Source organism: Varanus komodoensis, unplaced genomic scaffold (assembly GCF_004798865.1).
Source record: "Varanus komodoensis strain SLA01 unplaced genomic scaffold, ASM479886v1 scaffold18_1, whole genome shotgun sequence".
NCBI lineage: Eukaryota > Metazoa > Chordata > Lepidosauria > Squamata > Varanidae > Varanus > Varanus komodoensis.
In genome coordinates, this window is record NW_025335548.1 from 6,773,570 (window position 1) to 6,785,692 (window position 12,123).

A 12,123-nucleotide genomic window follows, 5' to 3' on the forward strand; every position below is an offset into this window, starting at 1 on the left:
TGCCTTTGGACTGGTAACACTCTTCCTCTGTCCAGAAGATCCCCCAGATAGAGGCCTCTGCGAAGGCATGGCACACCACATCTGCCTTTCCTTTTCTTGTTTTGCAGGCCTTCTAGCTAAGAAAGAAGCAGCTCTCTGAAGACATGGGAGAGTTATGAGTGGAAGTGGCAGGAGCCCGTGGACCCTCCACCATAAAGAGAAAAGAAGAAAAGTCCGTGAATGTGGCAGGAGCGCTGGTGCCTTGCCTTTGAGCACCCTCTGTCTCCCTCGCTCACCCCCTTCCGGCCCCCTTCCTCCCTCCTGCCCCTCATTCAGGTGCTTGGATCTTGTGTGTGCGCCAGGCTGGCCGGCTGCTGGAGCAGGTGGTGAAAGCGGGGCGCCCGGGGAGGCGGGCGGACCAGCCTGTTGCGCGCCCGGGCGCAGAGGGGACGCGTGGCGCGCCCCCTTCCAGGCACCTTGTCTGGGAACCGCTCGCCCGGGCTCTGCGCGTACGAGCGCTGCTTGGGAAAGAAAGTAATCTAATACTCGGCACGGGCGGGGTCTCTGACTGATGTAACAGGAAGCGCGGATGTTTCCCTCCTGCTGCCGAGCGCTTACAATCCGACAGCGCTTCTAATTCTGTTCAGAGCAGACCGTCTTCCCTCTTGATGGCAGAGCGGGCTGGCAAGCGCCTGCCTTAAGGAACTCCGTTCACTGGATTGTACCCCGCTCTCGGGATCACTTTGCAGATTCCAACCCCCCCATTTTTTTTTTTTTTTTTTACTTCCCTCCTTCATTTGTTTGTTTGGCGGGCAAAAACCTTCCAAAATCAGGCAGCGCAAATTCAACGGAGTTACACATCTTGTTTCAGAAGAGGACCACAGAAACCTTCTCCTTGGTGAGTCCAGATCCGAATACATGATGCTTGATTTGATCCGATTTTTAAAGTAGGCGGTCCACTCAGTTTCTGAGATTATTTGGTCCAAAGGGGTATAAGTTTTTCTTTAAAAAAAAAATCTTAGGAGAAACTTATCTGAGAAAACACAGCCTTTGTCTCTTGGGGAGAGGGAGGAGGAGGCTGGGGGATCTCTCTCCCCCCGCCCCGCCCGCAAAATCTAAATTAAAAAACCCCGCGACTTCCAAGTTCGCACGGAGAGGAACGGGCGCGATCGAGCTGCGAGTGAAAGGAAACTAAGCCGAAGTTGACTTCTGCAGCAGGGGATGCGTTCACTTTGACACATACTCGTCATGCTGTCTGCGAAGCCGTAATATAGGATATCAGAAGAGTCAAGTTTCACTCCAGGCATCTGGAAACTTTCAGCATGTTAAAGCGTGAGAAATAATCCTTTAAAGCGAGCTCAGAAAGGCGGAAAGGTCGAGCGAGTATCCTGAAGTTTGGGCAGCCTGCCTCGGCTGCTGCTGCCACCCAAGCCGGTTTGGCGGGGTAAGAGGCGTGAGAGTTACAGCGGCGCGGAGGGTTCCGCACCCTCGCTGGAGCCACGATGCCACTGAGACGAGAGTTTGGGCAAGGCAAGGCAAGGCGGCTTGTAGCCTCGCGCTGTGGCTATCAGACCACCCGCTGCGTTTATTGGGACTGCGCTCCCGATCCTGTAGCTATTTGGGAGTCAGCCCTTTGCAACTCGGTGGTGCTTACTTCTGAGTTAAGTTTTCGTAGCATCAGGCTGTAAAGCAGGCTAGCACGAATTGCGTTTTGTTTGAAGTAATTGTCTTCGCTCGGATTGGCACTCGAGTAAATATATTTTCAAGAAATGGCGCTTTATAACCCAATCCTGCGCATATCCAACCCAAAGAAAGCCCCACTGTATTAAACAAAGCGTACACCAGGTAAGTGGATTTAGGATTACAGCAACGACTTGCAATGAAATGTGCTGAGAAGTCCTGCTTGAGGCAGCAATGCTGAATGAACTTGCAGAAACCCATTGCAGAAACCCACAGCACTTTGAAGCCAATGTACATTGCAATTTTGTACATTTATTGCAATATACACTTATTCAGAAATATCACAATGAAGTGAACAGAACGTAATTACCTACCTGCATGGGTAAGATTCAATGGATGGGGCAATCGTGAGTCTTCTCCCAGTCAGGGGTTGAAAGATCCTCTACTTTAGAAACTTCAGTTTAAAAGAGTTGCTGTGATGAACATGTGAAAGTGTGTGACTGTCGGGTAGATCAGGATCTATCGGTAGATCGTTGGATGGTTTGAAATAGATCAGTAAGTCCTTTTGACTGAATTGTTTTAATAGTGTGCAGTTGCAAGATGACCCCCCCTCCCCCCAATATTAAACTGTTGGAATGAATCAAGCAGTGGCGTCCACCAGGACCTGGAATAGATATATTTTTTTGGAAGGACTGTGTGTTCAGTTCTGGTACTCCAAAGGTATTCCTAGGCTCAGACTAATTTACTTCAAAAGACATGTCTGTCTTTTGCTGCTGGTTTCAGTTGGAAGATCTTGAGGTTCTAGCTAAAAGAAGAAGAAGAATAGTCAATCCTGCAAGGCTGAGATCTTCTCGCCCCTGGTGTACTTGATGAGTTATCCAAAACAGTTTGATTTACTTTTCTGATTTGGATGTACATTTACATGTAAATTGCATGATCATTAACTTTGGTGCTTGACTTTCGGGTGTACGGAAAGAGCACAAGCAGGGTGGACAGAAGTGATTAACTCTTGGTGGCAGAAATCCCAGGAAGATGTGACACATTGTGACTGGAGCGCTGTCTAGAAATGTTTGCTTCTTGACTGGTTGCCCAAACAGACTGGCAGCCCTGCAGTAAATCAGAAAGTCATTCCTGGCCTTTTCAGGATTTGTGGGTACAGGAAGTGAAATCCAAGGGAGACTTCATTGCTATGTTGGCCATTTGAAATTCACCCTTGCCTGTACTGCTTCATTTTGGACTGACCTGGAAGTCAATGCAAGGCACTCAAGGAAACCTGTGTGAATTATCTGGAGCACAAGGAGAGGAACTGAATGGTTTAGTCGGACTTGATTTTGCCCAAAGTGGGAAAGTGCACATTCCCGAGACAACTCCAGTTTTATAAAAGCAATGGCACTGGTATTACTTGTGCAGTGGTTCAGTACATACAATTTAAGGCTGTTCTGTTTTGGTAATTAAGGACAGCTATTATTCATTTCAAACTAAGTTGGATTAAGGTTCAGCCACATACCTTTATGAGCGAATTCAGGAGTATCTTTTGAAGTATTTTGGGTGCCCCCAACCAAAAAGCTCCCAAGTTGCTTCATAGGCTCACGGGTGTGCTTACATATACAATGGTTAGAAATGGTGTTGCTTGCAAAGAGAGCAGGCCCTTGTTTTATATTCCAGCATTTCTTTTGCCTGTTGGACGTAAGCATGTGTTATCATTTTTGTCTTTTAAACGGTAATTAAAAGGGAATGCACTATTTTGCAATTCATCAAATGCATTTCTAGTCTCCATAGCTAAAAATCAGTGTGTGTGTGTGTGTGTGTGTGTGTGTGTGAGATTAATTCAGATGGCTGCTGACCAGTATCTATTCAAGAGCCAGTATGGTGTGGTGGTGCAGTAGGTAGAATATTGAACTGGGGAACCATTCCCCCACTTGGTTATGAAGCTTACCAGGACTTTGGGTCAGTTACTCACCCTCAGTCTCACCTACCTCATAAGTCAGGACTGAATAAGGACTAAGTAAGCATCCCTGGGTTCCTCAGAAGAGGGAAAAAAGGAGGATATAAATGTAGTAGTAATTCAAGATGATGCATACAAAATTGGCCCTGTTCTGAATAAGGTACCGTTTAAAGATCTGCAACATCAAGCTAGAGTGCCTTGCAATAGAAATCACCTATTTAGTAATACATATGGTAACATGGCACCTAGAGTGATCAAAACAGTTTGCAAACATTTCACCCACAATATTTAAGTAATTGTTACAAGAAGTGTGCAAGGCAGGTCATTCATATTAATCCATGTCACAAATGGGCTGTGCAAGATGGAGATGGATGAGGCCATCTAGCTAATTTGCAAGACACACATTTGAACTAGGGACTTCCTGGCTTATAGGACAGGCTCTTACCTTCAGTGTTACACCTGTTCTTGATTGCCCTGTATTCAATTTGTGCACCTTGCATGGAACGGATGCAACTTACAAGGCTATCTAGACTTCAAAGTTTGGGGCAAAGAGAGCTTCAGTGAAGAAATGAATTTAATGGTAGGACTTGAGTGTTCTAACATCCTTCTGCTTTGTTCCACGGCAAATGGTATTTGGAGGCACACAGACACCGATACTGGAGCTCCTGTAGACCCACCCTGACTTGTAGCCATTAAGGGTCTTATCCTCCATGAACTGGTCTAATTCCCCCATAAAAGTGCCCAGCCTGGTGGTTGTATGCGCCATAGTTTAAACAGACCCAAGTATGTTTACTTAGCCCTTATTCTTGGGACTGCAGCCAAAAGACCATCTTGTACAAACTGTGGATTCTATTTTGTGGACCTGAATTCAAAGTTTCTCTTTTTGATGAATCTTATCCCATAGTTAAGGACTCGATCCCAATCCCACTTACTAGGGCCCTAGCGAATTTGGTAGGGCATATTCTGCATAGGCATGTTTGCATACTTATATCCAAGTATAGCATCATAAATTTATCGAAGCACGTGTAAATTCTTCAGCTCAAATTGTTTTTTCCTCTCATGCAATATAGATCACCTTTTATTTCCATTCCTCCGTAATGCATACACTATTGTCAATATAAAACTACATTGACAACAAGGTAGCCAGGTGCTTCTCCACCTTTAAGGGCTGTGTTGGAGAGGAAAATTCAGCAGGTGTAGAATTCCCTCTTCCACACAACCTTTAAAGGAATCCAGTTTTCCTTTATATATGACCATACCAACTGAAAGGAATCAGCATCGTATTCCCCTGTCCTGCATTCACAACAGTAAAACATAGAGGCCTGCTGGAACAGTGGATCAGACCAAAGGTCCATCTAGGCTGGCTTCCTGTTTCCCACAGTGGCCAAACAGATGCCTGTGGGAAGCCCACAAGGAGGACATGAAGCGGGCAATTCTCACATGGCACAGGAGAGACTCAAAGATGCTTTTTAGCATCTCATGGGAAAGTGGTGTATATTGCACTTCTGTGGTTAAATCCCTGAGGTCCAGGGCAGGGAAAGAAAAAAAAATACAAACTTCAAAGTATAAACTGAAAGCAGTGGACTGGTTTTGGAATGGAAACTGCTTTGGTTGCTCTGTTGGATAACCTCTGCCAGAAGAACAAGAGGAGTGTGACCATTTTGATTCTCTTGGACCTCTCTATAGCTTTCAAATGCATTGACCTTGACATTGGTCTGAATCAGTTGCCTGGGTTCAGAGCTGGAAGCACTACAATGCTGCAGTTCTAGTCCTCCTTGGATGCCTATTTTGGAAGATCCTTTGGAAGATTACTGCTCTGTGTTCTGGCATTTATACTCTGAAGTTCCACAGGGCTGTTCAATATCTACATGAAAGTGCTGGAGGAAGCTACCTGGAAGTGTGGACTGAGGTGTCTTCATTATGCCAATGACACTGAAATCCATTTTTCCTTTTCACCCAATCCAGGTGAGGCAGTGGTTTTTCTGAATCACTGCCTGGACACAGCATTGTTGACTGGATAAGGGCCAATAAATTGAGATGGAGGGGCAGGTCATCTGCCTGGATGAAGGATAGTCAATCTGTTCTAGAAGGGCTCACGTGTCTCCTAAAGGATTAAGTTCATACCTTGAAGGTACTCTTGGACAGAAATGCGATTAAGCAAGGAAATCTGGTTCACGCGAGCTTGCTGAATTCCCTGCATACTTTTGATGTGATGGTGAGGCAGCAGGCCAATTCCAGTATTGTTTGTGGACTTCCATGTACATGGGATATGCATGTTTTTTCTGAAACCACTAGTTGAATTTATGGAAGCCCACCTTGGGAAACATCCAGCCTTAATGCAAAACTGAAACAGAAAATGAAATGTGCACAAATGTGCGAGTCAGTTTGTTTTTCCAGAGATGATTTCCATAAACTCCATTGGCAATTTCAAAATAATCCACAAATCATGACCTGACTTACAGACAGAAGTCCCCCGGCTAGTTTGACTCATGCTGCAGTGAATTGGTGCCAGCGTGCAGGCAACAAACCAGAATCCTGGGGACCAAACTGAGGGATTTCCACTCCCTAAATAGATTCCTCCCAGCCTTACCCAAGCAAGGTCACTAGAGACACTGGTGGACTCTGCGGATTCTCCGGAGTTGGCATGGAGGAATTAGAGTGGCATCTAAGATGATATATATGGAGTTCCACACTAATGAATAAGGTCCTGAAAGTCAAGCTGTTTCTTTGCCTCCTCTAGTTAAATTCCTGACAAGTTATTGATCTCTGTGCCTCACTGCTAATGAAGACTCTGTGTACACTGTTCTTCAAGAAATGTGTGTTGCAACTCGATTTGCTAACTCTGTCATTGCACAAAAGATTGCGATTGTTTTCAGTGAAATATGCCACCTGTTCCATGTGTGCACAGTGATGTGAATAAGCATCTTAAGGGCAGATGAAAGCAAAAAAAAGAGAAAAAGCGGGGGGATCATAAAAGTACTTAATGCATAGCGATGTTCCAGCATTCATGCTGGGGTTTGCATGGTGTGTTGCTTACTGCATCCTTCAGATTTAGCCCACAGGAATTATTGATATAGATAGGTCTGCAGTAGAGGTAGAGGCAGACCATTGCTGAGGGGTCCACTGCTAGCTATTTAATGTTTTGCGTTTATTCTGAGGTGCCTAGACTAGCATGCTTGCCTCCAAACCATCCTGTGAAAAGGTGAAGTCATAAAATAGTCAGTTATTTTTCACATGCTCTTCTTTTTAAATGTTCAAGCTGGTTTTGGTATACAAACCTACTGAATGTACATAATGAATGACTATAGCACATGATTATATGGGTCGAAAATCGCATGATTAAGTTTTCCTTACAAAGACTTGGCTTTGCCGCTGCATGATATGTGAAACATCCTAGCTGAGCAGGGATATGATCCTGAAGTGTCTCACATCCTAAGTGCACGGTAAAGCCTTTGCATCACAGTGGCTTTTAAGTCCTTGTTAATCACAGTAGTCTGAGAATGCTCCTGGAAGCGTATATACGGTAATTTCCCAGAGCAAGGGTTTTTTTTCAAAATCCTGTTGGAAAGGAGTGCTTTGAAATATTTGTTTCAGCTTCCGGTTAGTATAAATACACTTTGGAAGTAAACATTTCAAACACAGTTTCTTCCGATTCCTATTTTGTTACTGTTGGTGATTTCTGAGTAAATGAAACAGAAATAAGTTCCTGTTTACAGGCTTCACAGAGATTAGATCTTATGGTCTGGATTTTATTGCCTAGCTGTCTAGCTTTGGCATTGATTGCGAATAGCATTGACCATTCGAAAACTTTCTGCCTTCTGGTTTTGTTTTGTTTTTGCCTTGAACAGAACAAATCTATAGTATCTGTTTACTAAATTTATAAGTTTAAATTGCTGCCACGAAATTGTAGGAGGGAAGGATAGATTGATCAGGTGGCATTCTGATCTTTTAAAGGGTTTGAAGAACCCAGATTGGGATTGGTGGCACACCTCTACTACAACCGGATCCATATCTAGCACCGATACAGCAGTTACCGATGTTCAGAGAGTTTCACGTGAGTTTTCTGTCTGCACTCCTACCAACCATCCAGCAGAGTAAATCAGTATTGCTATCTGTGCATGGCATATGGGGAAAACTGAGGGAGTGAATCGCCTAAGAGTTCACAGCACAGGTAGACTGCCTAATTCGACCTGCAGTCTTTTCCCGTGTAGTCCTACACACATTAACTCAAAAGTCAGCCCCACTGCATTCACTGCTCCTGGGTAAGTGTGTATCTGATTGCAGCCCTAGCCACTGTACTAGGCTAACCACGGTTTCCTGATTCCGAAGTCCATTTTCCTCTGGTAACCATAGCATTCACTGAGCTTCTGATGCCGTGCTACGTTCTGTACTCAGATCCATGGATATGATGCATCACATATGCCTCAGGAAGGAAGCCCAGATATAATCCACTGCATATCTTACCCCTGCTGAGGCAGCATCCACTTTGTTTCTGGCACTGCAGATTTTCCTCTATTGCCCAAGCAGCAGTTAAAGTTCCTCTTTCTGTTAATTCATGTGGCAAATTTTCCTCTGCCCAGCTCAGGAACTCACCAATGTGTTTGCCTTTGTTGGCGCTACAGTCAGTGGAAAGGGATGCCTCCACTGGTCACCTGAAAACGGATGGGAAAAGAGAAGCTGCGTGTGAGCAGTGCTTGTTGCGGCTTCCAATCTCACTCTTAACACTGAGTATGCATTCCAGATCAGGCACACAGAGATATTTCAGGGCTGTTTCTCAACAGGAGGGGATGTGTGTGGATTCAAATGCAGAACCAAATACACCCGCCTTGCAGACGTTGCGAGGAAAGTTCAATAAAGACTTTTCGTGGCCCAGTAAGCAAAGTGACAAACAGGAGAAGCTTGGACCTCTGCTTCTGTGTACTTTCCAAGGGAAAAACGCAGCACAGTTAATTGTACAAGACTGCATTTCTGTTTGCAGAGATCTATATGGAATCAGAAAGATCTCGTTAGATCCTTCAAATATAACAATAATAATTGTTTTATTATTATTATTCAAATATAACAATAATAATTGTTGTTATTATGGAAATAATACTACTAATAATATTTCTCTGGAGCAGTGATAGTTTTATAAAAATTTCTGTTCATTGAGTCCATTGAGTTAAATTATTCTGATCTGTAAGCCAGAAACCATTCATTTGCTTTTTAAAAATGTATTTAGGAATGGAATAATAATTTGAGTCGTATTATTATTATATCTATATTATTATATCTAATTCACTGCTAAAAAAGCTAAAAATATTTTTTTAAAAATCTGTTTCTGTTGTGCAGAATTCTGATACATGGCATGTTGATTGATTACTGGGAAGTAGGACTGAAACATTTTATTTGAAACCATTCCATTGTTTTCAGTGGGACTGCCCTGAATGAAATCGTTTGTTTATTGCAGCCATGGTGGGTGGGAGCCGGGGAGAGGTTAAGTATACGATAAATAAGAGTGTGTTTGGACTATTGTATAACTAGGAGCTCCAAAAACAGAACGGAGTAATGGCCTGGCTTCATAGGTTTCCAGCTGAAATATTTGAAACATTGAAATAAATTAGCAGAGTTGACTCCCCTTGGGTTCGTTCAGGCTGAAGGTTACTGACCTGTGTGGCAGTTCCTTGCTTTCTAGATCTATCATACTGTGTATATTTTAATTAGCCCTGGGCTTCACATTCCGGGAACACATTTTTCAGATTTTCTGAGGCCTGGCTTTCTTTTATTCACTTCCCATCCCTCTTCCCAGGAATAAGAAGGCCATTTTGCGGAACTTTCGCCAAATACTCACTACCACTTTTTAAAAATGGCACCTGCTTCCCCCGCACCCTTCCGTTCTAAGCCTGTAGCTCTGTGGGGGATACAAAGCATTGGCCGGGCTACCAGCATGGTTGTGATGTCTGCCACAACAGCAGTACCAGCAGTGGCAAAGGCCTGGGGTGGAGGAGGTCACAGGCTCGTGTTCTTGCCACCACAGACGGAGACCCTCACTGCAGCAGGAGCGGAGGATCAAGCTGTGTTAGTGCCACATCTCAGAAACCCCCACACGGTGGTAACATCCATCAGGAATACTTAGCTCGTTTCTCCTTGCTCTTCCACAAACAGGATGGGGAATTTCGTGAGGCAGTTTGCACTTGGCTCTTGGTTTGAATAACAGCAATAAGTGGCATGGATCCAAGGAACTGTGGGACCAGTTTTGCCTTCTCAACCGAGCTGTTGTCTGCCTGTCTCCCGACTCGTCAGTGCTAAATTGCAAACTGGATTTTGAAACGGAGGGAATTATCAGCAGCAATTTAGCGCTGTGGCGTGGAATTAATACATACTGGGTTCCCAACACAAATTTAAGTAGCGCCTTAGATTGCAGCTCTTCCTTCTAGCTGTCCTTAGTAGAATGTCAATGAGCTGGATAATTCTTGGCTGTTGCAGGATCTCAGTTAAATCACGTTTGCCGTGATTTGAAACTCATTGATTTCAGTGGGAACCAATTGATGCTAATTTGTCAGCAAGCCTCTGGAAATAGCTTTTTTACAACTCAAAAAGAAAACTTCTGTCATGCGGTAGATGATACGTGGAGAAGATATTGCTGGGCAGATAGTTTTTAGATTTACACTGAGATCATGTGAATGGACATTTATTCACATCTGCTGTTTGTCTGTGATATCCAGCAGGTGTCACTCTGGGGACTGAGTGAAATTTTACAACCAAGTGCATTTGAAGACAGGCTGACATAATATATTTCCTCTAAAATCCATTCTTTTAAAGAAGTTGTTTATTGCTGTTCTCTCTTTCTTTCTTGTGCTCTCTCTCTCTCTCAGCTTGGCCCCGTCAACTTCCTATCTGCTGGAGATTTTACCGGATACCTTCTTTGTTACAAGATGCCATGACTTTGATGTGTGATCTACTTTAAGAATGAAGCCCTTTCCTGTGGTGTTGCTGTTACATTTGTCTCAGTTGGTTATAAGCAGCTGCTTTTACTACACAAAGTGGCACAGCAGCTTCCAGGCATGATTTAGGCGACAGTTTATGCCTTTTAGTTTGTCTTATGAGACAAAATAACACTGCCCCAGAATGGTACGAGGGGTATGAATGTCCTGAGAAACTGCAGCTACAAAGGACTGCACACAAGCAAAAACACTTCTGTTTCTGATAGTGCTAACAAATGGGAATGTTATGGGTTTGTCCATAAAAATGCCTCTGACAAAAGGAACCGTACGGTACAGGCATCATAAAACACTGGTTTTGCTGAGTGCGTCATGACTTTTGCGCGAGGCCATGTTTCTTTATTTTTAGCCAAATTAGATGTCTTGATGTAATGGACTATTCTGGACTCAGTCAGCAACTGAGTTACACTGACACACCGGTGAGGAAGCAGAACATTCCACGCAGACAAGTAACCCATTTGTCCTGTGAGGCGCTGCTCCCGGTTGTTCTACAGATCAGTTTGGCATAGCTCACATGGATTACACTAAATGAAATGCCAAGTTTGTTAGGACATTGCACAACTAACAATTTACAAGGTTGTTTTTTGTTTGTTTTTTAATAAAAAGAATCATATATTGACCAGATCTGGAGGGGAAATGCAGTAACTGAAAACTGATGTTATCCTGTTTGAATTCATTATGCAAGTCAATGTAGTTCATTAGGCCAGAGTGAGCACATACTGAGTTTGCATTGATTCATTGAGAGCTACCTCTGAGTATATATGCATCGGGTGGGTGCATATTCCACTAGCCGCTGGTGTAGCATTTCCAAGGATCACTCTTGCGATCTGGCCAAAAGATCAGCTCTCCTTCTGTTCTTTGGCTTGAAGCATACCAAATGCTTCTCCAGCAGACTCCGCAGAAAAGGCTTTACATGGGGCTAGCTGTAATGAGGCTAGGTGATTCCTGATAAGGATATTATTAGAAATTCTTTGTTGCTGAACTAGAGAGAAGCAGTAAATATAATTAATCTTATGCATACTTCCAGAAGTTGCAACCTCAGGCCACATAAAGCATCTCTGTTTCCTTTCTTTCCTCTGTAAGTCCATCCTGTTCCTTTCTTATTTTGTTCCATTTCCTCTCCAGCAATGGCATTGAATGAGTCATTTTGGCAGGCATTAAAATGTAGCCATGCAAACTTCCCGAAACCCGCAGGCTTCAGCTCTACAGTGTCATCAGGACTGCCCCTGCTGCCTTTTAATGTGCTCTTAACATGGGATTGCGTAGAAGCCCTTTCCTCTTTCGCAACGATGCTTTGGGAAGGTAGGACCAGTCAATGACCATGGGATAAGCTTCTACACAGAAAAGCTTCTATTTGATTACTGCCAAAGGCGTCCAGAGTAGCAACTGGTCCATTTGGAGGGTGGATGAGAAGGCTCAGTCTGATGGCACCTCTCCCTTCCTCCCTGCGGCTGCATGCAGGCTTTCTATTCACTGGGTTAAGCATTTGTGATTTTTGGACTAGGGAATTGCCCCTCTCCCTGCATTCTAGCTGTTGAG

At 43.9% G+C, this 12,123-nt stretch overlaps 1 protein-coding gene across 3 annotated transcripts in view; it reads left to right on the top strand.

Annotated features, from left to right (window-relative positions):
* The first annotated feature begins 604 nt into the window (after window positions 1-604).
* Window positions 605-12,123, top strand: part of CALCRL (calcitonin receptor like receptor) — an 84,013-nt gene continuing 72,494 nt past the window's right edge. For 2 of the 3 annotated variants that reach the window (XM_044426991.1, XM_044426990.1), the window contains exons 1-2: window positions 605-877; window positions 7,559-7,658. The gene's annotated coding sequence lies outside the window, so the exon portion shown is untranslated. The remainder of the gene's footprint in view (window positions 878-7,558; window positions 7,659-12,123) is intronic. The other variant, XM_044426989.1, reaches the window with a different exon arrangement.